Below are 26,402 nucleotides of genomic sequence, written 5' to 3'. Positions count from 1 at the left end.
CACTAATGGCAAACATCACATCCATTCTCCTTCCTTATATATATATTTATTAATATATCATTAAAATAGAAAGTAACTATTTATTAATGTATATAGTTCATAAATAAAAATAATAACTCAGTCTGACATTAATGTTTTTTTTAATTCACTTTAATTTCATTTCAAATTCAAACTGTCCAACAAAAACTGGAATTGACCTGTTTTTAGTGACTCCAGCTCCGACTCCTTTTACTTAAAAATCCGCCCAACTCTGATTCCGACTTCACAGCCCTGTAATAAGTTTACAGAAAGTTTGTGAGATGCAGAGAAAAGCAGAGCTGTTTTCGGGACCACAATTTGTTTGCAAAGATTCTTTCATATACCAATGAGTTTTGAGATTTGATGATCGAGAAGCATGTTCCTGCAGTAGACAAAAGGATAAATTTGCAGCCATTTGGGACTTATGGGATACATGGGCGGAAATACTGCCAAAACTTTTTAATCCCATGCATGTTACAGGTGATATACAATTAGTTTCTTCAATGGAAACTGTCCATTTCAATAGTATATACCTAAAAAAACCAGCAAAATATGGCATAAAATTTTGAGTTCTATGCGACAAGTTATGTGTGGAATATTCAAATATTGGATTAAAATATTAATCTACCTTGGAAAGCCAAGAAACCAGCCATGTGAGAAAGATCAGGAGCTTAGGGTAGTTCTTGATTTGTCTTATGGTCTCAAGAGACATAATATAACATGGTACAACTTCTTTTCCTCATATACACTTGGACAGATGTTACTGAAAAGGAATATTGCTACGATTGAAACAATGAGAAAAAACAAACCTTCCATTTCCCCTGAATTGCTCCAAACTAAAAAGAAAGAAATTTATTCATCTACATTTGTGACCCCACTATGCTTGTGTCTTACATACCCAAAAGAAAAAAATGTCATTATTCAAAGCACACTACACTCTGAAGGGGGGGGGAAGTTGGCCCTTCAGAATCTAAAAAACCACAAGCAATTCTTATTTATAATTCTAATAGAGATGCTGCAGACACCTTAGATAAAATGATTTCATGCTGTTCTCGTAGAAGAAAAACTAATAGGTAGCCAGTCATATTTTTAAATATTTTTTATGTTTAAGCTGTAAATGTTCATCATAAATTCAAGTGATATAATCATGTATTGGAATTACAAATCACAGAGAAGACGACGAATTTTCATTGAAGTTTTAGGCATGGCATTAATAAAAAAACCGTACCTGTAGAAAAGATGTGCTCCCACGACAAGAAGCTGCAGCTGAATTAGTGAAAAGTGTGCAAGGGCAGGCAAGAGACTTTGGAAATTCTACTGCCAAAACACAGAGCTCAGTGAGCACAATGAGGTCCCTGTTATCTCTGTACATCAGACAATAAATTTCAACATGTATGCATGAAGTGTGGTAAATAAATATCCAAGTCTCACTTGAATGAAGCATGTATGAAACATACTTCTACAGTTACTCAGTAAGGAATATTTTACTACATTGGAAATATAGTCATAAATCAGGTAATTTTGCGTATATATATGACATAAAAATGAAAAGGAATATGAATGTTTTGTTTAAATTGCCATTATTATTTCCTAATATCAAAGGTGTCTGGTATTTACCAGACATGTAATAAAATTTGTATAATTAAAACTTAATTTTTTTTTTGTGTGAAAATGGAAGTTTCTGATATTTTTGCAATTATTTTTTGAATTAAATAATGATACGTATGCCTAAAAATATTGTGTATTTTTATGTCATACTTTCTTAAAGAAGAAAAGAAATTGTTGCATTGATTAAAAAAAAATTTAAATATAGTTAATAATAGAAATAAGAAACATTGCTCCATTTGGACCCAAGCATGTATGTATAGACGAAATGAACACTGCAGCAGGATTAAAATAGCTACTATTTTTCATGTGTTAGAATGGTGAGAAATTAGTTCCCCAACAGCTGCCGACTTTGCAGAAGGGTTGAACAGATAATCAAAATATCAATATCATTAACAATAAACAAGAAAATTGTACATGCTTTCTTACAGAGAAACAAACTATTTGACCTTTATACTATTTTTCAAACAGACTTCAAATCCAGTTTCCAGATTTTTCTATTAGAAATTTTTATTTTAATTATTTATTTTATTTATTAAAGAATGCCAGATTTTATGCACATTAACTATTATAATCAATGATAATTACCTTAGAAAGCAGTTCGCTTTCTTTAACAAATTTCTACTGATACATTACTCATAAAAATCCAACAGATATAGGTATGCAGAAAACTTCAATACTTCACATATTACACTCACTTCCAAAAGTTAAGTAAGTAAGTAAACTTTGTACGTGCCCCATCAACTCAATGACACTACACGCCTTTAAAAGCCCAACTGGAACCCCCCGATATAAGGCACGGGCAGGCTACCCAGCAAAAAGCCCCCAGGGAGAAGATAGAACACACCAACTGAGGTCCCGGTGCGCACATCACCAGGACAACAGCTTCATATAGATCTCCACCAGCTAAGCGGGCCCAATGCTACACTGGTCAACCAAGACCATGTTCCATCATGATCTCTGATCACCGTTCCAGCGATCAGAGATCATGATGGGGTGGGCTGAATGCCTGGCACTTCGACTGGTCGTTGAAAGTGCTACCCGCCAGTACTACACGGGCTGTCCCTCCCTCCAGGCTTTACATGGTATTCCAAGGACAGCGGGAATGGACGATCAATGGCCCATGCGCTATTTGGCTACCGATACCCTAATTACGGGAATTTACGCCACCCGACTCGTGAAGAGTGAGTACAGACCCACCCCACGGATCATTGGGAGCTGCCAAGCTAAAAAATATTATACCCCCGTGGCTGAGACTGCCTAGGTACAGATCCTAGCCAGTAGCTTCGCAGAGTTCTCTACGTTGACCCCTGGGGGGGGTTTCGAAAATCAAAGGTGTCTGGTATTTACCAGACATGTAATAAAATTTGTATAATTAAAACTTAATTTTTTTTTTTGTGTGAAAATGGAAGTTTCTGATATTTTTGCAATTATTTTTTGAATTAAATAATGATACGTATGCCTAAAAATATTGTGTATTTTTATGTCATACTTTCTTAAAGAAGAAAAGAAATTGTTGCATTGATTAAAAAAAAATTAAATATAGTTAATAATAGAAATAAGAAACATTGCTCCATTTGGACCCAAGCATGTATGTATAGATGAAATGAACACTGCAGCAGGATTAAAATAGCTACTATTTTTCATGTGTTAGAATGGTGAGAAATTAGTTCCCCAACAGCTGCCGACTTTGCAGAAGGGTTGAACAGATAATCAAAATATCAATATCATTAACAATAAACAAGAAAATTGTACATGCTTTCTTACAGAGAAACAAACTATTTGACCTTTATACTATTTTTCAAACAGACTTCAAATCCAGTTTCCAGATTTTTCTATTAGAAATTTTTATTTTAATTATTTATTTTATTTATTAAAGAATGCCAGATTTTATGCACATTAACTATTATAATCAATGATAATTACCTTAGAAAGCAGTTTGCTTTCTGTAACAAATTTCTACTGATACATTACTCATAAAAATCCAACAGATATAGGACAACAGTTAAGCAAGAACGAAAGTTAAGCAAGGAAAGTTAAGCAAGGAGGAAAGCATAGGAGGAAAGTTAAGCAAGAAGATGTAAAATGCAAAAAAAATCAACAAATACTGCTTTGATTGACACAAAATTCGGCAGGAAAGTAGCATATATATTTATGCATAAAACAAATTCAATAATTATATACAGAAATGAAAACAATATAACTTTTTGTAAGATATCAGATAATGACATACTGGAGACTTAAACAGAATTATGCATAAAGTGAAAATAGACAGCATAAAATGAAAAAAAAAAAAAGGATATTAATAGGGTATGTGATCCCCGCTCATCCGTATACAAAGTTTACACCTTGTGGCCATGCTTTCAATTAGGTGGTCAATCACCGCAGAATTGAGCAATGCTATTCTTCTTGCAGAGCAGTTTCCAACTCAATAAGAGTGGCTGGAGGTGGGAAACGTTAAGATACAGCACAGCCAAGAGCATCCCAAAGATTTTCAATGGGATTAAGGTAGGGCGAATATGCTGACCAAGCCATACGTGCAATCCCTTCACTCTCCAGGTAGCCATCGATGATGTCAGCTGTATGAAGACGTGCGTTATTGTCCATTAAAACAAAAGTAGGGTCAACTGCTGCAATGTACAATCTCACAATGGGTTTTAGGACTTCACCTCAATACCAGACAGCCGTCAAAGAACCCCGTTTAAAGATGCAATCCCGTTCCAAAGGGGAACTTCACACAGGGTGAAAGCATTCAAGAAAGAAGTTGTAGCTTTACTTAAGTAGGTTATTGTTAGCGTTATAGTATTCAATTTGTCATGGGGAAAAGAAAAGCAGTCCAGCAGAAATTCATATACACGGGTGTTTTCGATGTTGGAGGAAAAGAGATTTGGTTCTCTTGTGATGCGAAGAACAACTATATATTTCAAACAGCCTCATACATAAATGCTGTTTTTTATTTATAGTGTTTATCTGGTTTATTTCATATGTGCGATATAAAACAAAAGTACTGACAGGTATTCACTTCTGCAGTGAAACAAGGCATCGATTTTGGGATCTGTTTGGACCCCAAAACTTAAGAAATATCTAAATAGAAAATTAACTTCTAACTAACAAACAAACAAACAAACAAAACAAAACAAAAACAAAAAAAAAAAAAAAACTATTTCCATAAAAGAAAGGGAGGAACCTTTATAAAAATTTTGATTTCAGAATCAAAACTACTGCCATAAAATTAGCAGTTTAGCATAAATTTTATAATATTTCATTATGGTTCTTGTTTTTTTTTTTTGTAGAGGCTTTGCAATAGAAAATGGCACTTGTGTAATTTGATCTTAAGAAAGAGCAAGTTATTGCCAAATGTTGCAAACATCTTTAAAACTAAATTGACTGCAGTAAATGAAAAATCAACAATTCATACAATATATTTACAACACAACTTATACATTATATATATACAGTACAAAGTCTGTAATCCGGACACGTCAGGACTTCCGTCGATTTTCCGGATAATAGATCATCAATTTAAAACTGGTAAGATGGCATGCAGAAATTATACAATTAAAAATATGAAACCATAATTTATGAAACAAAGAGCAATTATGATCTAAAAAAAAGTTTAATATTTATTTGTTTACTTTATTAAACATTTCTTTCAATACGAGCATGTGCAATGTATGCGCATTCTTTACGCACATGCGTAAAGTTTGTGGCTTTGAAGTGCGGATTATAGATCATTCCGGATAATGGACGTCCGGATTACAGACTTTGTACTGTATATATATATGTTATATTAAAAGCACAAGGAAAAATGGAACACTGTAAATGCGTGATTAGACCCATATTGAAGAAGATTATTAAGCTGGTAGGATAGTTTCCTGCAGCCTGAAACCTCAATGGAAAACTTAGTTCAGCTCTTCAAATCATTGTTTTGTGATAAATCCAAGATAATGTGAAAGAAGTGAATCATCAAGTTTGTTTTTTCAGTGTTTAAAAAATAACAGATCATTCTTCTGCTGTGGTGTTTTGCAAGTGCTTCAAAAAAATAATCACGCGTTTACAGATTGAAAGTAATCTCTCGATAAATTGAGAAGTTCGAATGCCTAGCGAAAAGGAAATCATCAGTGAATTACCGTTTAGGAATTAAGCATTACAGAGGATTCAAGGTCGATCTGAGTTAGTGTTTGCAAGTATGTGCGACAGAAAATTATTTGTACTTCCGCTTTTTCAAAAATTATTACATTCGTGTGAATCTAGCTCAGGAACTAAATTATTGAATGTGCTGCGGATTCTATAGTTTTCATTTCAACTTTGGTTAAAATTTCTGCAATTTGTTTTGAGAAAATCTGAAATTCTTGTTCATTAATTTTTCATAATTATGTGTGAGCAAATTAAGTAACGAATTTTAAGCTATTTAAATTATTCATAGGGAAGGATATTAAGATAAATTTTTATGTTTTTGAAATTTTGTTGAGAATTTTGAATATGAATTTTATAATTATTCTAAAAATGAAGTAGGTGTAAAAAATAACTGAAATTATTACAGATACGTAATATGAAAATTATGGTAAATGCATGTTAAATTTATGGGTGATTGTATGTTAAGTATAGTATATGTTGAGGGAGTTCTGGGTTCCTAAGCAGAGGCCTGTAATTACCTTTGTACAGTTGTTCCCTTCACCGTCATCAAGTAAGATAATGTTGGAGGCTCTCATTTTATGAGTGTGTAATTTTTTTATATTATTATATTTTTTTATTATGGAATGTATTAGCGCAGTTCTCAAAGGCCAGTTACCTTAATGCAAGGAACGGAGGCCTTTTCAAGTAAACTGTCTAGGAACCCTGGGCCACCAGTGCAGAGAACACACTGGTTAGCTCAAGAGGACAGCCCTATTGATGGATATGTTTGTTTAGAAGTATTGCGAGACTTCCAGTTTGGTAAAATCAGGAATAGTAAATGAAAGATGATAACGGTGAAACCATAAATTCTGAAAATCTTAATCCTATTATTTATGATGTTAAATTATAATTTATCAGTATGGAAATATGTATCATAAATATTTATGCGCATTACATTTAATTATAAGTAATGATTATGTAAAAGTTTGTTTTGTGATATTCTATGATAACAAGAACCTTCCCTGAAGAATTATGATTATGTGAACTCTCAAACAAAAAGACTTTTGGACTGAAATGCTGAAAAATTCATTAGGAATCTAAAAATTAAAAATTTATTTAAAAATATTGATATTTATAAATTATACTTTACAGGACAAAAATTTTATGATTTATGTTTTTTTTTTTTTTTTTTACATTTGCTAGTGCTTTAACTCTTTTTCTTTAAAAAGGCTTCTCTGTCGCTACGCCTTTTTCTTTTGAAGGGCGAGGGAATATGTAAGATAAAAATATATGTTTTATCTTATATATATATATATACACACAGAAGGAATTGAATATAAATTTTTGTTATTATAGCATTAAATACAATTTTGTCAGCAGTTTGTTTAAAATAATAACACAATACTACATAACTTATTTAATGTACACTTCAATTATTGTATTTAATACAATTATGTGAAGAATTTACTTAAAAAAGTAACATACATTGGTTATAATAAATTAAGGAAAAATCACAAAAATAGCGATAACTCCCTAAAAAATAAGCCAAACCGTGTAAAATTTGAATATGTTGCCAAGTAAGAGTAGCTGAGTAAAACTCCAATATGCAAATTACTGGCATTGCACTTGGAATACTTCATTGGCGAGGAGCATAAAAGTCCATGTTTGTGAGCAAGCCCACCTATTTCACTGTGATAGTGACATCAGAAATCTGAGATAGCCAATTCGTAACAATGATTTCCAGGCATCATTTGCCTGCAGAACTACGACAGAAAGCCATTGGGAGACTAGAGGCAGGACAGAGTCAAACATAAGTGGCCCGATGGCTAAATGTGAGTCCTTCTGTGGTTCATATACTTTGGAGGCAATTTCAAATCACAGATTCAGCACCTAGGAGGTTTAGCCAAGGACGGCCAACTGCTACGACGAGCGCCGATGACCAATATTTGACATTATGCATGAATAGAACCGCTACTCCGATTCTTCTTAGATCCTCCCTTGCTGCAGCCACTGGAAGGTTGGTGTCAACGTCAACTGTGTGTAGAACTCTTCACGAAGGTGGCCTGTATGCGAGGCGAACAACCATTTGGGTGCTGCTCAAGTCACACCATAGGAAGGATCGTTTGCAGTGGGCACGACAACATGTCCACTGGACGCCTAAGCAATGGAAAGCTATTCTCTTTGATTAGTCCAGGTTTAGTCTAGACCACGATAGTAGGCATTATTTGATATGGAGAAAACCTGGAACCCATTATCATCCGTCAAACATCTGTGAAAGAGATGCATACGGAAGAGGCAGTGTCTGTGTTTGGGGTGGCATCATTTTGGGTGGATGCACAGACCTACATGTTTTTCCAAAGGGAACCATGAATGCTCATGTTTATAGAGATGACATCCTTGATGCTTATGTGCGCCCATATGCCGGGGCAATAGGTGATGCTTTTGTGTTACAGGACGACAATGCAAGACCACACAGGGCTCGCATCGTATACGATTATCTTCAACAGGAAACAATTATGCGAATGGAGTGGCCAGCTTGATCCCCGGACTTGAATCCTACCAAGCACGTTTGGGATGCTTTAGGGAGATGTTTAGCTGCCCTCAATCCACCCTCTAGACCCTTGCAACTGCTTTGAAAGAGCAATGGCTCTCGCTTCCTATGGAACTGATAGACCGCATAATTGAAAGCATCACACATCGTTGTATGTGCTGTATTGCTTCTAGAGGCGATTACATTCCATATTGAAGGTACTTTTACTATAGCAAACTGACATCTTCGATTTGTTCATTTTATACATGTGCTAATTTCTATACTACCATAATTGTCTGGTAATTTCTTTTTATGTTATTTGATACCTTACTTTGTGTTGTGTATTGTGAGTAAGTTTCATAAAATTCTACACGTAACTTTTTCAGTAACCGTGATTTTTCCTTAATTTATGATAACCAGTGTACATAAACACAGTGGAAAGTACAATTTATTATTATACATACTAGAAAATCCTATTCATTACATTACTTAATTTTGTTAACAATTTATTAAAAAAAATTATAAACATATTGAAAAGTTCATACAAACGTTTTCTGAAGGCTAAAATACCTCTAACATAACCTTGAAACTTCTTTTTGCATTGACAGGAGATTGAAAATAATAAGCATAAAAACTGCTATACTGATACAATACAATTGTGAAAAATGAGTTAGATCGTTAACTGTTCGTTTTTTTGTGCTTGTTTTCTTTACCGTTATGTTTTTCAATTTAAATTAAATGAATTATTCACTTTATGAAAATGAGTTGTTTTATTTTCAAATCTGTTTATAATGCTGGCTTGTTGCATTGAAAGATATGTTGGCGAAATCTGTGTGAGGCTTTCTCCGTTCTGGAATTCGTTTTTCATTTACAGAGAAATGCTGAGCAGCCATACAGTTGTTGGAATTTTCAACAGGCGTGCGCTCATCTTTCAGACAAAAATTTAAATGACACAGAAAATAAGACCAGATGCCACAGATCGTATACAAGACAACGAATGTGCTAGCTTCAGATAGGATAATCAGACTTAAAACTATAGTCATTGGTGCCTAGTATTTTACTTCACAATGATTTGATTGGAAAATATTCCACTTGTTTTACCTGCTTTGCAACATTTTCACCTTCATAGCAACATGCTTAAATGTTGCAAGACATTTTTAATATCATTTCAACTTATAAGAAGTTTTGAATGTCGGGTAAATTTTTAAAGAAAAAATACACACTTTGATTATATTCAGAAATGTACAGTAATAAAAATATGCTTAAATATTTAGAAATTCATCCATTTTTATATTAAAACTGACACTTGATTTTATGAACTTGTACGGAGTTCAAATATACCTCAAACGAATAGCTGCAAGGCTATTCGTTTCCGACCCTTCATGCAAAACAAAACCCTTCGTGATTAAAAAGAAAAAAGTGGTCCATAAACTGAAAGTTTATAAAAAAGCCTTCAATAAATTCAAAACAATGTTAACAAATACTTGTGAAGTGTGGAATATATTAAAAAAAACTATAAAAAAATTATGGTACCTGCCACACTTTCTGGTGACTCTAATACAGAGGCCAAACACACAGCAAGACTAAACAACTACATCTGAGCTATCATTATGTGTGTGTGTATCTATATTCTTATAACTAGAAATTTTTTACAATACCTGCCAAAATGCATGGCAAATGCAAAACAGAGAAGTACCAAAATTATACATGAAAATATAAGGTAAATTTAAAAAGTTTACATTTCTAATAAAAAATAAATTGCAAGAAATAAAAACTTTTTCCATGCAGAATAATGCACAAAGTTCTAAATGTTAATGCATTGAACAAATTTATGCAATAATGGCAATAATATTCAATAATAATTATGGCATAAGAATGCATTATAATAATTACATTCGTAAAAAAATAAATAAATAATACATATTTGAAAAATTATTCAGTATTCAGTTAACTTTTGAGGATAAGTGGATAATTTCAGATGAAATTACAGCTAAAATATCCCATTTAAAATATTCTCCAAAATACAATATATAATTACCCAAAATCTGCATACGATTTGATGCAAAATTTCTAATTATTTTCAAATTATACATACTAGTCACATCTTTTGCCAATAATGGCATAGAGGTTACGAAAACTTTAAAAAATAAATAATTTCATTACAAAATTGTTACACCTAATCAGTTTATTTATTTATTTATTTTTTTGAAAGGAGCTAAACAGAAGAAATTTTTGAATTTTATTATGGCATACCTTTAATGCTCCCCCCTTCTTCAATTTCAATATGAAGTGTATTTAATGTTTTAAATATGTTAATGCAAAAAAAGAATGACTATATGCTACATAAAAATTTTAATCATCACTCTTCTACACTTGAAAACTCAAAAATAAGAAAGCTGCAAGATAATACAGTGTGAATATGAAATAAAATTTTCACAACTGAAGCAGATTCTGTACATTATTAAGATCATCACTGCTATCAGGATATTCTAACACCTACAACTAGCATCTGGACAACGATTTCAATGTAATTTGACAACCTATCAGTTTTAGAACATACGAACACTTTTAATACTCATTAAAAAAATCTAATTCCAATTGCAAAGAACATACATTTATTTAAGCCAATGATTCTTCATAATTCCATTCAACAAAGAGTGCATAAGGAAGAAAAATAAATCATCGGTAAAATCTAAAATTCCTAAATATAATGCATTGTAGCATCTTAAAGTAATATATTAAAACTCTGTATAACGCAGTAAACGTTTAAGCTCGCAAGCGCAAAACTCACTTGACACAAAACGCAACACTCGAATTTGGGTCAAACGCTATTTAATGTATTAAAAATATTTTTTATAAAGTTATGAACCAATTTCGTATTTCATCTCCGAGAAGAAGCACGCAAAGAAAGAAAGAAAAAAAAAGCTCTCATTTTAAGTTTATTAAAACTATGCATCGAATAATATTGCACAGTAATAAAATATATAACTGCTTTTACATAACCTTACAAAATAACCAAACATCTTAAAATAAAAGAATGCCCTTTTTTTTAACATATAATTTTCACATAATATTAAGTTCTTACAAGAGAAAAGGAGCAACTATGAAATTTGAGAAGAATTTGAGTCAACTACAATAATAAAAATAGACACAGCCGAGCGCTGTATTCTCAGTCGTTGTGCCCGAAGAAAAATAAATTACGCTACAATTCCAACGGAGAAAGCGAGAAGCAGAAGCTATTCATCCCCTTCTCGAAGAGAACAACGGAAGTAAGTGTATGCAACAAAACAATCTTGTGTTTAATTTGGCGCAGATTTTGCGGATATTGTTCGGAGAACACATGGTTTTCTGAAACAAGTTCAAATGCATCGTGGAATAAAATTTCTGAAAAGAGTAAACTTGAAATCGGTGAATAGCTTATAAATGCTGATGTAAACATTAGTGCAAACGTTACTTTTGGGAGATAACGCTAGTGGTGATATGAAGCTTAAGCCACTTCTCGTTTATCACTCTGAGAATCCTAAAGCATTACAAAAAATTTCATAACCAAGAGAAAACTGCCAGTGATGTGGATATCGAATCAAAGGGCATGGGTCATGCAGGTTCTTTTCAAAGAGTGGCTATTTGAAGTTTATGCCCCGAGCATTAAGGACTACCTTGATACCAATTACTTGCCAATGAAAGCATTGCTGCTATGGAACAACGCACCAGGGCACCCAAAAGACCTTGAAGATAATTTGCTGAGAGACTTTCCCTCGCGGACGCGTATTTCCAAACCCTACCCCACTTTTCGAATTTTTGACGTCATGAACAAATCGACTAGTTTCGCCTGGATGGTAATTCTTGAGCGTGCGCTGAAGGGCGAGAAGTAACATAAACAGAACTTTGGCTTGCACTTGTAAACAGTATTAAATATATTGTCTGAAAGTGTATTCGTTTATGTAATTGCATAATTTTACTGTTTCTGTAATAAGAAAACTTCATTCAGATAAAATTTATTTTAATATTATTATTATTGTTATCTGGTTATAGGATTATACGAAATGCTGAATACTCTAGGTACTGTCGTAATCTTCGCATAACCTTTCACATTGGATTTTGCCTTATCATTTTAAAATATATTGTATTATAAAGATTAAATCAAAGCAATTCCGATGTGGGGTTTTCATCCGCAGAGAACCCGTTGGCGCCGTTGCATTTTTACTCGCCAAGCTCGCGGTTCATCGGCGATGAGCCGAGCCGCAAACGAGATATTTTGTAAACGTGATTTTTAGTGCATGTAAATTCAAGTAAGCAGACAAAACAATATATTAAGCATATGGTAGTAAAAATTCACAGATAATAAGCATGTAGATGTAAAACTAACCTGTTAAACGTGATATAAGAAAATTATATTAAATTCAATTTAGCACAGAAAAGAATATATTAAGTATAAGACAATATATAAGCATTTATAACGGAAATAAAAATTCATTTGAAAAATATAAATTAGTATTAATGTACTGAAATTAACCTGTTAAACGTGATAAACAAAAACAAACAAAAAAAATTGTCTTAAATTCCAGTTAACACAGAAAACAATATATTCCTTACACCAGCAGTGGTTTGCTAATTTTGATGACCATGGTGATGCATCAAACTATTCTGTCATGTTAGATAATGAATAATCTTTTTTATTTCAACTCAATCATCTATTTATGTCACATTTGCCATCCTCTGAAAGATTATTGTTAGAAAAGCATTAACAATATATTATCTTGTTAAAATTTTACCCCAGAAAATTGATTTATTCTCATAATTTTAGATGACAATAGCCAATAATAATAAAAATAAAAGCATTACATAGTAATTTAAATTGCTGGTTCTTAGAGCTGTTAATAATTAAGAACACAACGTGAACAGCCGTGTTACAAATTAGCTTCACCCCTCCCGCCGTATTTTCTTCCTTTCATCACGAACCGAGAACCGGCATCTATCTACGAAAATATTTCTATCTATTCGTTGTTAAAAAATTCAGAAAAAATAATAATAAGTAAGAGAAGAATAATATAAATCTGCAAATGCGAACAACGACAGTGATAATTCAACAAAATGAACGCAAGAGGAATGGTTGCAAACTTCGAACAAGCGAATAGGATAAATCCGCTGGGTTACCAGGTTTGAACTATTATCGCCAAAGTTGGCGATGTTTACATTTACCGGGTTCTCTGCGGAAGTGCTTCCGAGATGTGAATGTTCTAACTGCATTTTCTTTTTATCACTTATTATTTATTTCCTCTTTGAAAACACATTAATATTTGACAAATAATTATCTCCGCTGAAAATTTTTTGATTGTTTAAAAACTATATTTGTCAATAATGTAATAAAAACTCATTAATCTAGTGCTTCATAGATCAATATGACAACGAATTCAAAATGTTTTAAAAACAGTTCTTTAATCTTTATTTTGTAGGAGATGCAACTAATGTCACAGAGAAAAAATATTTCAATAAAAAAGTTCTCCATGTTAATTCAATAGCAAAATTATTTCTATTTCAGTGAGATATCCACTTTCAATGCTTATATAACAGAAAAATGTAACATAAGCATGTTAGAAGTTTTAAATAGAAGCTAAAGGTTTACTGTGCAATTTTATGTAAGAAACGTAATAATTTACTTTCATTCCTTTTAAATCGGCATATTAGTTTCCAATCAACTAAAATTTTTGGCTAGTTAGAGACTTAACTTAACACACAGTATTCCGTCACTTAAGATATCAATAAATTGTTCTTTTTCATTTAGAGATACATTGGAATTGAAAATACCAAAGGCAAAATGAGTCACAGATCCAACCTAATTCCGTTATTTGGAAATTTTTCAAAAAAATTTCTGTCAATTTTATCATATGTCGTTTTAAACAAGAAATCTGTATTATTTTCTTTAGTAAATTGTGAAAAAGCATGTTTCTGTTTTTTTTTTTTTTTTTTTTTTTTTTTTTTGGTTCAATTCTCCTTGCCAAAGTATTGGCTTAGTTTTAAAAGCTTACATTAGTACAAACTGTGACACAGTGTGTCTAGGTAAGATTGTTTCAAAATGTCTGATAATAATTTCAAATATTTTCTCTCCAGTTGCTTTTCCTTTCCAAATATTACAACATAAAAAATATTCTACTGCGTCGTTTTCAAAAACATATCTCACATAAACAATAAATTGAAACATTTTAGTACTGTCGGTAGTTTCATCAAGTTTTATAGTAAAGACTGGATTTTGTATTCTATAGTGTCTGATATGACAAAAATTTGGTGAGAAACAGTATCTTTTTTTAATGCTGTTGTTTTTAAATCGTTACTATATTTTTCTGCATGCATAAATGATGTCATTTTAATTGCTGAAGGAAGAATGAGCGATTCTCCAATTGTATGAGGTTTTAAATTTTTTGCAATTAAATATGAAACTTTTAAGGATGCCTGTAAATCCTTCTCAGGAACTGTTGTATATTTTTCAAAAACACATTTTAATTTTAAAGTTCTCAGCTCATTCTTTAAAAAAATTCTTCAGATTTATTTACTTAATCTTTATGTTTAGTTTCTGAGGTACTTTTCAGTTTCACTGGCGCAAATCTCGCCAAGCAGACTTTGTTGACGACAACATACAATATACAAATAAAAAATGTTAACAGACGTTAGTTCTAAGAATTTTTTATTTTGAAGGCACAAACATTTTAATATCTTTTAAAATTTTGTAAAAAGCCAATAAATAGAGATAATAAATTTGTTAAAAGACATTAAGAATTCACTATGTTTTCATGGTTCAACATCTTGATTCGCCAGTTCGTATCACGTAACACCACGCGATCTCCTCTCGCGTAAACTACGCTACAAAAATCTAATTCTCTCAGTAATTATCTACATTAATTTCAAGTTAAATCTTAATTTGGAATACAAGTTTAAATGCAAGAATTATTTCAATATGTACAAATAGCTTACTCAGAAATTATGTAAAACCGCAGTGCTTTACTTCGCTACTGCATTCTCATTAGAATTGATGAATTTAACCCTTGATTTTGCCTTCGGGTGGGTGGAGTGATTGCAGTCTAATTGTCTTAATTACCACGAATGGTCTTGGGGCATAAATTTTAATTATCTTGTAAAAATTCTATGTAGTTGTATTCCAGTATTGAAAGAAACAATCTGATAAGAAATGGCTGCGACTTGTTTCGAAAATGAGGTTGTTTTCGAAAAAAAATTACAATACTCTTGTATAATACTTACAAGGAATGAGTTAGGTTATTTAACTAAAGTGCAGTCAATTTTATTTCTTATTTACATGAATGATGTATCACACAATGCTGTGTAGGCTAGTGACCTAGCGATGATAACTCAAAATGCATCTTTGCATTCAGGTATACACTCTTTATAAGAATATAACCATGCACTGGAGTCCTAGCTTCAGCAGGTACATTTTGTTATGCTATGCAATCTCTGTGAGTCCTAAATTCTAAAAACTTTTCCACTCCTAAATTCCAAAAATTTTGCTACTTGATATTATTGTAAATTCCAAAATTTGCACACCTGCCATAACTGCACTGGCTGTGGCCTCAGTTATCCAATGTTCCAACAAAATCAAATATTGTAACGTTATTTTAAACCAGGCTTTCTTAAACTGTAGATTGCAACCCCCATCTACAGCTGGGGGTCGCAAAAAATTTTAGTAGCTTTGGTATTTCTTAAACTTAATATAATAATTTTACAATTACCCAATATTTTTACACAATGTATCTGAAAATAGATAAAGATAAGACAATACAGACAAAGAGAAAAACAAAAATGTTTCAACGCATTCTGTTTATAATATAAATGTTCACTTTACTTGCTTTGCACATGACTCTGTCATTTCGTCTGTTAATTAATTAAAATTTTAACATTGTTCTGTGTCTTAAAATGAGAAATTAAAGATATGACCTAAAACTGCAATACTATCTTACAATACAAGTGAAAAAATTGACAGTTTCATTCGCGCGTGTGTCAGATTTTCGCAATGCTTATGGGGTCCCACAAAATTTTCATAAATATTTTGGGGTCGTGAAAAAATTCTATGATAAAAAAGAGTCACGACTGAAAAAAAGTTTAAGAAGCACTGTTTTAGAACAATCAGTTTCCTGACACCAACCCATTTTTTTTTTGCCTGCTTTGTTTCTAAGCCGAATTATGTTTCTGTGGGAATTTTTCTATATTTTTACTGTTTCAGCTGAATGGAAAAACACGCTAAAATGTTTCAAATGACTATTAGGGGAAGAAAATTGAATATCCCACATTGTTATTATCTCTATTTATCTCCTGTTTTGATTCTGAGTTATGTTTTTTGATAGAATTTTTCCATATTACATATTTCAGTTCAACAAAAAATCAACTTTTAAAATATTGAGGAAAAGCATGCACTAAAATGTTTCAAAATGAAAATTTGGGATAAATAAATATATAAATTAGTTTTTTCTAGGAGTGTAGGAGTTCTTATACATAGTATATAAAGAAATTTAGAAACAACTTTTCACAAAGACTAAAAAATTGAAGTTCAAATGATCTTCATAAAATCCTATAAATGTGGAACAAGAATAATTTAAAATGTAAAAATTAACACGTTGACTGCCGCGTGCATTTTACGTGATTTGCGCAGGACGCCAACTTGAAATTTTTATTGTGCGATATATATTATGTTGAAATATTATCTACAGAACATAATGTTATATAATTGTGCTTCATGCTGGGGGTCACCAGCGACCTCCAAACATCTGTAGACCATTTTTGTGATTTATAATTTAAATTCTTGCGATTTATTATTCTTCAAACCATTATAGTAACAATGGTACTATTTAAAAATTTATCAGTATCAATATTTATTCTAATTATGTATTTTACTATTAGTCGCGTTGCCAGTGGCACCCACAGCGCTGTAGCCAAGTCGAGTGCAGGTCACAGGTGACCCCCACGGCAGTCAACATGTTAAAATAAACCATCACAAGAAAAACCAAAAAAGTAGTATAAAAAGAACAAGAAAGGTGAGGAATAAAACCAACTTTAACATAATATCGTCAAGAGGAGGTATGTCGAATTTAATTACATTTCCCCTTCTAAAACAAAATCCTTGCTTCTCTGTATCCAGAATCAGCTGATGAACCATTTCAATATATTTTTTATCTTAATAGTTCACCAAAAAATTCTAGTCCTCCTCAAAGCGAAGGAAAATTATTGAAAATATCTTCCGATTTAAAAATATTTTTCTAATCTTAAAAAAAAAAAAAAGAAAGAAAGAAAGAAAACATGCCCTCCTGCAGTGGAAAATCTTTGAAAGTTCAAAATAATTTTAACACAAAACTTTACTAGAACCTCTTATCAAACAGCAGTAGCAAAGGAAAATGGGGGGAGGGAAGTAAAATCATTAAAAATATCTTCCAATTTAAAAAGATTTTACACTCAAAAGTCTTTAATCCGGACTCGTCGGGACTTCGGTGATTCCGGATTATAGATCATCAGTTTAAATCTGGTAAGATTATCAGGTTCAATGCTCCTTCTAACCTTCTTCGGGAACATACAAGGACCTGACTCGGAACAGAGAGCTTACTAAAGCTATGTTCACTAATTGTGGTAAGTAGACAGGATACAGACGAAGGGTATACAAAACCCTTTATTTTTCTCTATATACAATAACTTCCGTACTTCGGAATACACTGACCCTCCACTCGGGGTCTAACGTAAAAAAGTATAAAAATAAAACTAAACTCTAATTTAACTTTAGAATAATACACGTGGAAGATTGGCCTTATAATAACAGGAAGCGTATGTAGCACAGAGACTGTGAACACTACAATACGTTTAATTTATCAAGAGGATTAAAACCTCTGGCCTGGAAGGCAAATAGCATCTGCGTAACTTCTAAGGTAAGCGGCCTGCTTCGAACTCACTGCTTCCTCCCTCTCGCTTGGCAAAAAGGCCACACTTAAATACTTGGCGTTCGCCAGACAAACTTTGCATAAAAACCCTCACGCTTATAATTCTGGCCGGAAGTAGAAAATAAGAAGTGATAGTAAAGATTTAAAATAAAATAAACGTTAGTAAAACTTAAGATCCTTACATACTTCCCGCCAGAGTTAATTAGTTTGAAACTGAGGTCTAAAACGACCTTGTTGAAAACTTTTAGCTCTAGAATCTAACGCGAGGCCAACCTTTTACAAACACAACTTAACTAGAAACTAGAAAATTTAAAAGAAAGAAATTTGTTACAATAGCAGCTCCCAGGATATACAACAATCTTTTTTTCATCTGTACTGCATCTAAACAGGAGCTTTATTCAATTCTGGTTCCTTCCAGAGATCTGGAAGGAAAACTAGTTTAATGAAATGTTACAGAATGACATTGCAAATAACATATAGAATATACTTCTCTTAACATTCTTATTTCATTCATGACTATTTTAATTATCTCTCCCCGTGCTCTCTGACATGTGTTGTAAAAGAACACCAAACACGAATGTGTTTCTGTCTACGTGTGCCACACTTCCTCCTACAATCAAAACACTAACGTGTTAAAATTCAACATAACGAGACCTCTTAACACACCCTACTTTCAACTCTAAACCCTGAGGTACTATTCTAAAAGTGGCTAACTCTAAAGTGTAGCGTCAGAGAGCCTAACTACATCATTCAACCTTTACCACATATTCACCATGATTTAATCTTTACAGTCACACGAATAACAAATTTTTAACATTACTTTCACTTTTACCATATCACGGTATTTCTTAACATTTAAAATAACAGTTCACATGTATATAAGAACATATCAACATGCCGTTAATTTTACACATTTGAAAACATACATTAGTAGTACATTGTTAACTTCTATTCTTTTCAAAGCAAGTGCCAATTCTTTCTACATTGAAATAATACTACATTTCAGAAAGTCTTTCAGACTAAAACTTCTTTCTTGCTAGAATGTTTTAAATAAAATTTATACAATAACTTTTTACAATATTTAAGTCTTTACACAACGCTATTATACATCACTTAATTTTACGCACGAGTAATTTAAAAACATAATACGAAAATCGGTCACAACTCATTTCTCGCCCTTTTGGCGATAAAGGTAGACCTCGCATGAGGTAAAACTTCTTGAAATCTGCCACTTGCAGTAAGAATGAAAGATTAACTTAAGTTTGCAAAGTAACATAAAATTTTACTTATCTTTGTAATATTCGGACATCCTTTTCTGGGCCCAGTCTTTAAAGGTACTGCTGATAGTAGCTTGGTTTATCCTCCTTCTTGTACGGGCTCGCCCTTCAGTGCTTTCCTCTGGAAGCTTCCTTTTCTCACCAGTACGGCCACCCTTGAATACTTTCCTTTTCTCCTCTGCTTGTGGTCTTTGCCGTTTGATGGCAGCTGGTCTTGGCGGAACCGGGAAACTTCTGTCGTGATCCTGCTTGGACCTCGTTGTTGGCCGTTCAAATTTTTCTTGTACTTTTTCCTCCGCCGCTGATGGCCCTTCCGCAGTTCGGCGATTTTTGCTGCGGAGAGTTCTGTCGGATGAGTAGATCTTCCGTTTTAAAGCCGGGTTATAGTTGCCGTCATTTCCCCTGGCTCTCTTTGCATATGTCGTCCTTCTCCCTTCTTCATTCTGGGGGTGTTCGTGAGCACTCTTTTCTTGACGGTGGAACGGCTTCTTTCTCTTAATGGCTTGCCCTTGTACTTGTCGTTTTTTCACCTCTGGAACTTGTACCTGCGGTGTCTGCCGTGCCGGATCCTGCAAAAGATCTGAAAAGATTTGCATTTTATTACGATCGAAGTAGGGCTTAATTTGATCAATGTTTGCGGAACAGGTTTCACCATTTCTGGCTTTTAACACTACAACAGCGTGAGTTATTTTTTCTATAACATATGGTCCTTCAAATCGTGGAAAAAATTTGGCAGTTTTATCTTCTGGTGCTGAAGAAAGTGAATGCTTAATTATTAAAACTTCATCCCCTACTTTATAAGTTACTCCCCGTCGTTTCAAATCATAATATAATTTCTGTTTTCTTTGTGCTACTTCCGTATTCTTTTTTGCTTCTTTTATTAGTTTTTCTATATCACCCATTTTAAATTCTGGGGCTCTTTGTTGCACATAAAATAGTTTATCTAACGGTGTTATAATCTTTCTGCCTAGAAATAACTCAGCAGGAGTTTTGCCCGTTGTATCATGTTTTGCGGTCCTAAGGGCGAAAGCAAATTCATTGACATAGTTATCCCAGCTTTTATGAAAATTTTTAACATAACTACGGATAATTTTCACTATATTTCTGTTGACCCGTTCCGCTATATTTGATTGCGGCCGATACGGGACCATTTTTAAATGACGTATGCCCAGTTTTTGGCACATGTCTTCAAATATATTACTTACAAATTGAGGACCATTATCCGATATAACTTTTAGGGGCGCCCCGTATTTTAAAATATATTTATTTAAAATAGAATCGTAACCAATTTCGCGGAGGCTCGTTTTAAGGGAACAATTTCGGTCCATTTACTAAAATGATCAACCATAACAAGGAGATAGCGACTTTTATTTAACTGACTTTTTGGGAAAGGGCCCAATAAATCGATGCCAATTATTTCATTTGGAAATTCGGATTTAATACTATTTAGAAACCCGGCCGGGCGGAAATTAATATAATTAACGGCTTGACATGTTGGGCAGGACTGGACATACGCCCTTGTTAACTTTTGCAGTTCAGGAAAGTAGACTGCCTCGCGTACGCGTTGGATAGTTTTTCGAATACCAGCATGAGAAGCTAAAGGGCTGTCATGGAGCTCATGCAGGATATTTAATCTAAGACTAGCTGGGATAACAGGTCGAAATTCGTTGTTGGAATTCGTAGTTTTTGTGTAGAATAATAGACCATCTATTAGTTCGTAATGGGCCGCCCTATTTCTTATCGCCACAATATCTTGGTGGCTAAAATTTTCAGGATCCTTCAAATACTCATAAATACTTCCAAACTCAGGATCCTTACCCAGTTCTGTTATTACAGTTTCTCGGGAATTTATTGTACACGCTGTAAGCATTGCAACTTTTACGGTATTACCCTGTTCGTCTAATTTAATTCGTGATAGGGCATCTGCTACGATATTTTCCTTTCCGGGGGTATGCTTGATTACCAGATTATATTCTTGCAGCTTGAGTGCCCATCTTATTAACCTTGGGGATAAATTTTTCCCTGAGTACAATCTAGTTACCGCCGCATGATCAGAGTATACTGTTATCGGCGCCTTTCCAAAATAGACTCGGAACTTTTGCACTGCTAACAGAACTGCAAGTGCCTCTCTCTCGGTCGCGGAATAGTTTCTTTGTGTTTGATTTAAAGTTCGGCTAAAAAATGAGACGGGCTGCTGATTTTGCGAAAGTACCGCTCCTACCGCATAATCCGAAGCATCCGCTGAAATTTCTAAGTTTTCATCCTTTTCAGGAAATTTTAACACAGGGGCTTGCGTTAATGCTTGTTTTAATTTTTCGAAAGCACTATTGTCTTCGGCCGTCCACGAGAATCTTGCCTTTTTCCTTTTTAATTTTAACAATGGCTCAGCGATAGCCGCAAAATCTTTTATAAAGGACCTATAATATGAACAAAGTCCTAGAAAAGAAGAGAGCTTCTTTGCCGTGTTTGGAGTCGGATACTTTTGTACAGCGATTATTTTTGATTCATCTGTCTCGATCCCTTTTTGCGATATTTTGTAACCTAAGTATTTTAATTCAGGGGCTGCAAATTTGCACTTTTCGACATTAACTTTTAGACCGGCCTCATTTAATAAAGAAAACACCTGTCTTAAATCCTGTATATGTTGGTCGAGATTATCACTAGTAATAATGATATCGTCTAAATAGATAAATGTGGACTTTCCAAGAACAGGTCTTAACACAATGTCCATGCATCGCTGAAATGTTGCCGGGGCGCCTGAAAGGCCAAACGGCATACGCAAAAATGCATAAGTGCCAGACTTGGTTATAAAAGCAGTCTTAGGCACGTCCTCAGGCCTCACCCCTATTTGAAAATAACCAGTCGTTAAGTCTAAAGTCGTCATAAATTTGGTTGATTTTATGTTCCTTAAAATTTCTTCTATGATCGGCAACGGATATACCGGATATTTCGTTATGGAATTTAATTTACGGTAATCAATAGCGAATCTCCACCTTTTTGGATGCTCCAAAGGATAATCATTATTTTTCTTACATAAAACCACCGGGCTAGCATAACTACTTGAGATGGGCGTTATGATCTTTTTACGTAGCATATCGGTAATATGCCATTCTATAATTTTTTCCTTATTCTTATCATACCGGTATGGTTTTTGACGAACTGGCAATGCATCTCCGGTGTCAATACTATGGTTAGTAACCTGAGTAAATCCTGGAATATCACTAAATAACGAAGCAAATTCACTTACCACTTGTCGGATTCTATCTTGCTCGTCATTAGGCAGGTGGTCAAGATTTAACCTTGGCGGTTCAACCTTTTCTACACGCACTGGTTTCATTGTCAGCTTAAGGGACGCTTCATTAAAATCCAGTGTAGCTTGTGCGCCTGAAAGAAAGTCTATTCCTAAGATCAAATGTGCTTGCAAATTCTTTACTATAAAAAACATCACCTTTACTTCTTCGTCCTTGATACGGATATACAAAGGTATTTTACCTACGCACTTACATTGTTCTCCTTGCGCCGCTAATACTGTCGTATTATCCGCATTATATATGCGGTATTTGCGAAAATACTTTCTAAAAAAGACTTCTGCCACACAGGAACACTGCGCGCCGGTATCCAGGAGTGCGGTGGCTGGGATATTATTCACCAAGACTTCAATCTTCGGAAGAGTCAAATTTTTCACCATTACTGTATTTAACTTGTAGGAAGAGGGGTTTTCGTGGCCTTCGGATTTCCGCACCCTCTCGTCCGCAGAAATGCGTTTTAGTTTAAATTATTTTTCCTTTCCGTGCTTTCCTTCTTTTTCCCCTGGCCTTGAGACTTTTTTTCTGGGTTGCTATTGAACTGTCGACGTTCGCCGGCTGTTTTTGAATGCTCGGGTTTCCTTGCCCACTGATTCGCTTTTTCTCCGTAGCCATGTGCTTGAGTTTGCTGTAGTCTTGGCGTACCAAATTGGTTTCGCTATTGATATTGGCGTCTTCTTTCGACGTCCGCCGTTCTTCTACTTTCAAACTGGATTGCTAGCTCAAATAACTTTTCCAGTGTAGTCGGATTTCTTAATTCAATAAAGTCTTGCACTTGGGGTAGTAACCTCGGCAAAATCACTTGAATTATTTCAGGATCCGGACGGTTTCCATACAAGAGCTTGAAAACGTGAATTTTTCTTAAAATAAAGCTCGAGAGGTTTTCGATTCTTTGTTGATATATACTAAAAAGTTCCGTTTCTAATTTCGCACGATCCCTTACAACAGGGAAGGCTTTTAGTAGGGCAGTCTTGAAATTCTCGTAAGTATAGGTGGGACTTCCTGCTTGACCCAAGAGACTTCTGCCTATACATTTGAACCAGTTAAGCGCTTGGCCCCTCAAAGCGCTGGTAGCTAAGGTAACTTTTTGAAACTCGTGCACGGGGTAGAGCATGAAGTGGTCATCCAATTTTTCCAAAAAACTGGTTACCGGTGAGTTTCCGTTAAATGTTGCTTCTGGTTTTATCGAAGCGCGCATGGTCTGGACGATGTACCCAAATCCTTCCAGGGCGGCAGCTGGCATTTCTGGATTCTGAGCCGTTTCTGCAGGCAGCACAGGTTCTTCTTGAAACTCGGCCATGGTTATTCTTCTTCGTTGGGCGCCACTATCAGGTTCAATGCTCCTTCTAACCTTCTTCGGGAACATACAAGGACCTGACTCGGAACAGAGAGCTTACTAAAGCTATGTTCACTAATTGTGGTAAGTAGACAGGATACAGACGAAGGGTATACAAAACCCTTTATTTTTCTCTATATACAATAACTTCCGTACTTCGGAATACACTGACCCTCCACTCGGGGGTCTAACGTAAAAAAGTATAAAAATAAAACTAAACTCTAATTTAACTTTAGAATAATACACGTGGAAGATTGGCCTTATAATAACAGGAAGCGTATGTAGCACAGAGACTGTGAACACTACAATACGTTTAATTTATCAAGAGGATTAAAACCTCTGGCCTGTAAGGCAAATAGCATCTGCGTAACTTCTAAGGTAAGCGGCCTGCTTCGAACTCACTGCTTCCTCCCTCTCGCTTGGCAAAAAGGCCACACTTAAATACTTGGCGTTCGCCAGACAAACTTTGCATAAAAACCTTCACGCTTATAATTCTGGCCGGAAGTAGAAAATAAGAAGTGATAGTAAAGATTTAAAATAAAATAAACGTTAGTAAAACTTAAGATCCTTACAAGATGGCATGCAGAAATTATAAAATTAAAAATATGAAACCGTTATTTATAAAATAATGAGCAATTATGATCTAAAGGGTATCAAAATTTACAAAAAAAAAGCTTAATATTTATTTGTTTACTTTATTAAACATTCCTTTCAACGCGCGCATGCGTAAAGCATACATTATGCATAGCCGAAATTAGAAAATTGCAACCAGAAAACTATTTGATTTGTATTCGTGATATTTATAATGACAAGGAATTTGATTTAAATCATATCAAAGACGAAGTACATCGAGATGAAATACTACATTTAATAAGGAATTATAAGCCGAATAAAATAAAAACATCTGCCCTGAAGATAACGATAGTGTTGACAGATCAACTTCCAGTTCATTGCACGCCGCCACGTCCCCCCGCGCAGAGCAGCGTGAAATTGATAAACAGATTTCGGAACGGTTAGATAAACAAAGGATATGCCTTTATCCATTTTTTGGAGCAATTCCACTTTTTGTTTGTTGAACATCGAAACATACTTTCGTTTTCGTAGATCCTTTGGGAGCTCCAGCATCGGAAATTCTATTTGACATAATCGAAAGTTCAAGCTTACTTTTATAAAATTGCTCTTACAGTCTGCAAAAAATAATAAGCCGGATCCAATTTGAAGATTAAGGAACAACGCAATCATCAACATTAACTGAAATAGACAATTACATAATTTTAGCTTATACCGTCCGTTATACCATTAAATGTGCAGCGAAAACGTATTCTGCGCTCGTGCGCACGCAAATGCGCAGTCATAAAGGTCTTACGCGCACGCTTAAACGCCTATGCGCATGCGTCAAAGTGGCGCATGCACAGAAAGTTTTTAGCTTTGAGGTCCGGATTATGGGTGTCCGAATTAACGACTTTTGACTGTACTAGTCTAAACAGGATTTTATCAAGTTAATTTGAATTTCAATTTTTATTCTTTCTGAAAAATTGGTTCTAAATTTCTTTCTTTATATATTTATTGATAAATTTTTAGCAGCATAATGCACAAAAATTTTTGGAAAGATTCTAAATTTTCCATTTAAAAAATTATTTGTATATACATAGTCCAAACACATCTGTATACAGTGGAATACGTTTAACGCGAAATATCGGTTAACACGAAATAATGCAACAGTCCCAACAAACTACAGTCAAAAGTCGTTAATCCGGACTCGTCGGGACTTCGGCGATTTTGGATTATAGATCAACAGTTTAAATCTCGTAAGATGGCATGCAAAATTTCTAAAATTAAAAATATGGAACCGTAATTTATGAAATAAAGAACAATTATGATCTAAAGGGTATCAAAATTTACAAAAAAAAGCTTAATATTTATTTCTTTACTTTATTAAACATTTCTTTCAATGTAAGTTGTTTAAGTTGCTTCGTTTTATGTGATAATACTTTCTCTTTAATTCTATAAACAGACATAATTTCTTGTTCAGTTACAAAGTTCCAAGTCCTCTAATTGCTGTGCCGAGAATACCGACTAATTTGTCAATCAAAAGTTTTTCGTTTTCACTAATCTCTCTGTCACCTTCATGTCTTTATCCATTTTTTGCAGCAATTCCACTTTTTGTTTGATGGACATCAAAACATACTTTCGTTATGTATGATCCTTTGGGAGCTCCAGAATCGGAAATTCTATTTGACATAATCGAAAGTTCAAGTTTACTTTTATAAAATTGCTCTTACAGTCTGC

General features: G+C 33.9%; 1 protein-coding gene across 2 annotated transcripts in view; it reads right to left on the bottom strand.

Moving 5' to 3' along the window:
• LOC118187089 (uncharacterized) overlaps nt 1-11,482 on the bottom strand; it is a 69,536-nt gene extending 58,054 nt beyond the window's left edge. The window contains exon 1 of one of the 2 annotated variants that reach the window (XM_035357271.2): nt 11,355-11,482. The gene's annotated coding sequence lies outside the window, so the exon portion shown is untranslated. Of the gene's footprint in view, nt 1-10,522; nt 10,793-11,354 lie in introns of those variants that run through there. The other variant, XM_035357272.2, reaches the window with a different exon arrangement.
• Between the last annotated feature and the right edge of the window lie 14,920 nt (nt 11,483-26,402).

This window comes from Stegodyphus dumicola, chromosome 9 (genome assembly GCF_044657685.1).
Source record: "Stegodyphus dumicola isolate Sdum_Otavi_A_Nest chromosome 9, ASM4465768v1".
In the NCBI taxonomy this organism is placed as follows: domain Eukaryota; kingdom Metazoa; phylum Arthropoda; class Arachnida; order Araneae; family Eresidae; genus Stegodyphus; species Stegodyphus dumicola.
The sequence above is the reverse complement of the archived record's forward strand: the minus strand, read 5'-3'. Positions and strand labels throughout refer to the sequence as shown.